The sequence below is a fragment of the Mus pahari genome, chromosome X (assembly GCF_900095145.1).
Source record: "Mus pahari chromosome X, PAHARI_EIJ_v1.1, whole genome shotgun sequence".
Taxonomy (NCBI): Eukaryota; Metazoa; Chordata; class Mammalia; order Rodentia; family Muridae; genus Mus; species Mus pahari.
Genome location: NC_034613.1, coordinates 61,894,426 through 61,900,149, shown reverse-complemented (window position 1 = coordinate 61,900,149; position 5,724 = coordinate 61,894,426).

Below are 5,724 nucleotides of genomic sequence, written 5' to 3'. Positions count from 1 at the left end.
TCACAGAGACAGTTCCATTGCAATTGGAAAACCAACCCAACATGCCACCGAGACTTGCTGAACACACTCATGTTTGTGTGCTCAGATGTGTTAAAAACTCTTCTTAACACGATTCCCACAGTAGAGCCAGATCCTACTGTGTTGGGCCTGTGCTAGTTGTGGGGCTCTGGCATTTCCCAAAGACACCCAGACTCATTTTCAAAGATGTCTTCAAGACTGGTTGAAAGATACCTGCCCTTACCTTTGGATGAAAGCATTTTATCAGCGTGGATCTGTGTAAGCATGTGTGGCTCCAGTGTTTTGGATGGGTGTTTACATGAGTGTTTTCTAGGGTTCTCTTTAGAGAGTTTACTATTCATCAAGTCCTTCTGCCTGTATGTGTGTGTTTGTCTAACCCCTGAGTCGTTCATTCTCTTACCCTTGTCCTGTGTTGTATTTATGAAAATGAATGCTTAGAATCTGTGTTCAGCACATTTGAGGTTTTTTGATCTGTTTTGTTTTAACGTGTGTACTTTTTGAGTCTTTGTGAGCACATTCCAAGTGTGTGTCAGTACCCATGAAGGCCAGAAGAGGAGCTGAGTTCCCCTGAGGCTTGAGTTACAAGTGGTCTTGAGCTGCTCAAAGTGGGTGATGCTACCTGAAGTTTTGTCTTGGGGAACTTTTGTCTTGGGGAAGATCCTTCATTTCTCTCAATGACAACATTAATGTATCCCTAGCAGTAGGCAGGTGATTGAATATGAATTTGAATGGGAAACGTTTGGGGAACTCAAGAACCTTTCACTAGCCTAAGTGCCAACACTTCTTTAATAATGCTCTGTGANTCATGAGCCAGATGATAGACTTGTTCCCAACTTAGGCGGGGTGGGTGGTGAAGCCAGGGAAGCTTTGAGAATTCCGTAGACAGGGAAGAATGCGAAGAGCGGTCTGAACAGTAGCTGTTGTTTTATAGGTCACTACAGAGAGTTTTGGAATGTAAGGAACTTTCAGCAAGAGGNAGGTGGGGGTGGCAGGGTGATAGATGAGACTTGGTGCCCTTGATGTTGCTGCCTGGACTAGGGAGATGAAACTAGAGATGGCACCTTTTGAGAGAAGCCATGACCCACTGGGGATCGAAGGAGTCTTGACACTTCTTGGGGTTGCCTAAGACCACTGGAAAACACAAGAGATTTGCATTACTATTCATACCNGTAGCAAAATTACAGTTATGAAGTAGCAATGGAAATAACTTTATGGATGGAGGGGGGGGTCACCACAACCTGAGGAACTGTATTTGGAAGGTAGAGAACTACTGCTTTACACTCTCATAGCCAAGCCTCAGAATGCCTGCACAAGGCCTAATTCATGGGGCCTGCTGGTCCCTGCTTCATGCATGTAAGCACATGCTAGACAGCCTCCCTTGTGAGCACCTGCTGGACTCCCCTCACACATTCATCTGGTCTGCCTCGTGTGTCCACACCTGGTAGGCCTCTCTCAGGGATGGCTCACACATAAGCCTGCTGTGCTTGCCTCTGTCATAAGTGCCTGTGCTGCCTGCCACTCACATGGCTATGTGCTAGGCCCATCTCAAGGATAACCCCACATGCTAGAGCATCCTCAGATATATCCTGTTCCAGCTGTTCAGAGAGATACACTCTTGGGGTAGAGAGGGACTGGTTGCATATCTTCCCTTTCTGAGGAGGAAGGTTCTGTGTGAGGCAGTGCAGTGAGAATGGCAAGGTGGGAAACTGGATATCAGGGTACCCTGTGCTGAGGTTTCAGAGATGGGTCCAAGTGGCCAAGATGGCTCCAAACTTTTCAGGGGTGACAGTGGGGACAGAAGGAAGCGGGGCCCACACTGGCCTCTGAGGTAATGTCGAAGAGCTTCACTTTCACCTGAACCTGGAGCTTGCACCATGTTTATTGTGGGTCCTACTTGCTCATTTACACCTGATGGGCCCCCTTGCTGGGGCCACCTCATGCTAAGGGTTATGCTAGGACAATGTCAGGAATGCAGGCCTGCCATGGGGCCGCCTCACTGGTAAGCTCCCCAGGAGTGCTCATTCAACTCTTTCCAGGCAATCAGAAATGTACACTCAGGGAGGTAGAGTATAGCTAGGTATGGATGCTCACCCCAAGGGAGGGAAGGAGGCTCAAAGGGGAATATGGCTATGTTGGGTAACTGGATGTAGGTAGCTCTGTGCTAGGCTAAGATGGGGCGGGGGTCCATTCAACCAGCATCTGAAGCTTGTTGGGGCCAAGAAAATGGGACTGTAGAAGAGGCCAGGGACCAGACTGGGATGGCGTATGATAGAGTCCAGAGGCAGTTTGTCCTGCTGTTCATCTCAATTCTCATACCCGGTGTCGGGGCCAGGGCCAGTCACATTCTCCAGATCTCAGGGTTAACTACCCAGCTGAGGAACTGTGAAAGCGCCGCCGTGGCCAAGTACCTGCCCAGGCCTCAGGAAGCTGAGGACATAGCCCTCAGAAAAATGGCTCATTAACATAACGGGGGCTGTGGCTGGAGAGATCTACCTAATGCAAGAAAGAATGCATGCTCATTGCCACATAGGCACCTCACAGGTTCAGGTGGGCCAGAACTACACAGTCACAGCAACAGGGGCCTGCTGTTTGTCATAGAATAATCCTGGTATCCCATAAAGGAACAAAGGAGCAAACTGAATGTAGCTTAGCAAGCAATTTCTTTCTGTAAAATAATAATAATAATAAAATAATAAAATAGGGAAGCCAAGGACTCAAAGTAGGCAGTGACGTGGGGGATGGGGCTTGTGAGGTGTGGGGAGACAGTAACAGAAAACATGGTCTAGATGGCTTCTTCTCTTCCTTCACAGGAGGTTCTTGGCTGTTCATTATTAGCTGAGGCTCAACTTTCCAGTCTTAAGTGAGAATGTGAAACATTTAGAAATGGAGAAACATAGGAGAATGCAGAATTAGAGATGACTGGATGTGCAAGCATTTCAAGAATCCCAGAAAACTTACCTGCAAGCATGCTTATGTAACCAAAGGAATAACAAAAGGAACTCTGTGGAAAGGAGGGAACAGGAAGAAGCAGTCACACACAGCCTTAAATTAAATCTGTTTGTGGGAGGAGAAATGACTGAAGCTCCCATACCACTTATGCAGGCCTGGTGGACCAGACAGGCTTGCACTTGTGACTTCAGGGCCCATCATATATCTACACAACTGACCAGTATTTTGCAGTCCTGGATGCTTCTGCCCTCGGGGGTTCAGGTGTTGTGCACTGGGCAGGACTGGAAGGAATGAAGCCTACCTATCTGGGCCAGTTGGCTTCAGCAGAACAGAACCGGTCGGTCGGCAGCTGTGAGTGCTGGATGGACACACAAACAGCATTCTCTGTGACAGTTTTCAGTGAAGCAGTTCTTGGGGAGTGGGTAAGGGTTTGGGGGTTGAGTGTACAACCTTGGCTGAGGTGCTGGGAATGCCTCATTTGCATGAAGAGTAATTGCAGGTGCATGCTGGACATGGACTTATAGGGAGAGAGGAAGTTAAACCTGTAACTCGGCCTGCTGGCTCCGTGACTACCTCAAGGGTGGGGGAGGTAGGGGGTCGAACAGCCTCCATCGCCTGGGACACACAGGCCCAGAGCAAGGAGGAAGACAGTCCTGATCCTCCTGGTCCACCAGTCCAGGAGGACCAGGTTTTCGGGGTTCGGACATGTCTCCACCTCACCCTTGCTATGGACTGGCTCCCCCAGTTGAAAGGCTCTCCGGCCCCACACCTCTCCACTTTTGTTTTATAGAGGAGAAAATATCATCATACACATCAGCCTCTATGTTGGGAACGGTTTGGTATTGAACCAGAAACTGGCACTGATTTTTTTTTTCAATGCTACTTATCTGCCATTTTAGAAATTGGATGAGGCAGGGTGCCTGGAGGAATAGGGCTCCAGGAGCCAGTTATGGACCAAGGAGGGGAGAAACCAATGCACTGGAGGGTTTTAGTACCGTGAGGTAGGGATGTTGGTCGCAGACCATGCCCTGGAGCCCCGGAGATCTTGCTGGAGATCTATGAGCATCTGTATGTTTTATTCCACCAGCCCAGGTTCATTGGCATAGAAACATCATTCCTCCCCCAGCAAAATGCAAGTCCCTCAGTTAAGTGCAGAGTTTTCTGATTTTGTAGAGAACACCTCCCTCTAGGGAGGTTGCTGGAGGGACTCAGGGCTGTCTGTGGTGGAAGCCACAGCCCGGTGAAGCTTGTTGTCCTGGAAGCTGTCGGCCAGGTGTTTTGTCTGGTCCATTTGCTCTGAAACACACAAACTTTAAAGGAAACATTGTAAGTACATTTCTGCATTAGCACATGTATGGAATGTACAGTATGCACAATTCTGCTAATGATGATTCTCTGCTATATGTTTGAAGAAGTAAAAGGCATCAGAATCCATGAGTCCACTGGACTGCATAACCAGACTGTAAGATAAATCTCTATCCGTGCCATATTTGAAAGGATAGCATATATGAAAAGTCATGAGGACACTCAGCCAAAGGGATTTGTTGGCTATGTAGGGGCATTCATTTCTCAGTGGGTCTCTAGAGATGTTCCAATGTAGAAGTAACAGTATTTACATCACCTGTTGGGTTTTGTTTGCTTGTCTGGATCTCTTTTTGTCTGCAGCCAAGATTTTTCAGGAGGTCCCTCCTGGTGAAATCTAATTTTTATTAGCTTTGAAGAGATCTGCTGCTTTTTGTTTCCCATTGGAAGAGAAAAAAAATCAAAAACCTCTTCCCTAAAGCAACAGGTTTCTTGACTTAATTCTGAGGTTAACACATCCTTAAGGTATGTTAGCTGAGTTAATTCCACAATCCTTTCTAAAAACCCAGTGACTTTTAGCAGCTGTTACGTGTATCATTTAAGAACTTTCGAGGTCAATAAAGCATCAGCTGTCCCATCTGCTTAGAGTGGCTGAGCAAGGAAACACCGTGCCAACCTGTGGGACCTGTTTATCGAATCCTGGAGAGGCCTAGTTAAGAGGCAACATTTTGTGGGAGTGGTGGTGGGTTTGGGTAATCCTTTAAAATCGACTGCACAAAACTCAGAGACTTTAGAAACTAAGTCCCTGGAATTAACTTCACATCCATGAAGGAAATACATTCATCTAGAGATTGCTAACTACTAGGACATGTCATGGGCAGTGTTAGTTATTTGACATTTTTCATATGAGAGATGGCATGATGCCAATATACAATATTTTTGGAATAGTCAGTAATGTCTTGTCTGTGTAAAATAAACTGTCTCAAATAAACGGCCTTCCTCCCCTCTTTTTTTTTTTTTTATTTAACATCAATTGATGATTAAATAATAAAAACCAAATTAAAGAGGGCAAAACATATCTCCCTGAAGTGGAAACGTCTAGTTTCTTTGGACAGTTAGTTATGTCCAATGATGTTTTGTTGGGGCACGCAGGTGAAATGATGTCTTGCTAAAAGGGTAGGGTCCTGTGTCTGCTCCACCACCAGGCTCAGTCACTCAGGGAGGCAGGATGGACATGGGAATTTTGACTGTGCTTACCCTGTGCTGTCTGTGGGTGAAGGGGTGCAATCTGAGACACAGGACAGCCAGAGCTGGCTCTGGGGTCCTCTGGGCCTGCAAGGATGCTGGGGCCATCCGGTTCTCAGGTAGATGCAGTGGAAGAGCTGAGGATGGAGTGACACCCCTCCCTCCTCCCCCTTCCCTTCCCCCTCCCCCTCCACTTCCCCCTCCCCCTCC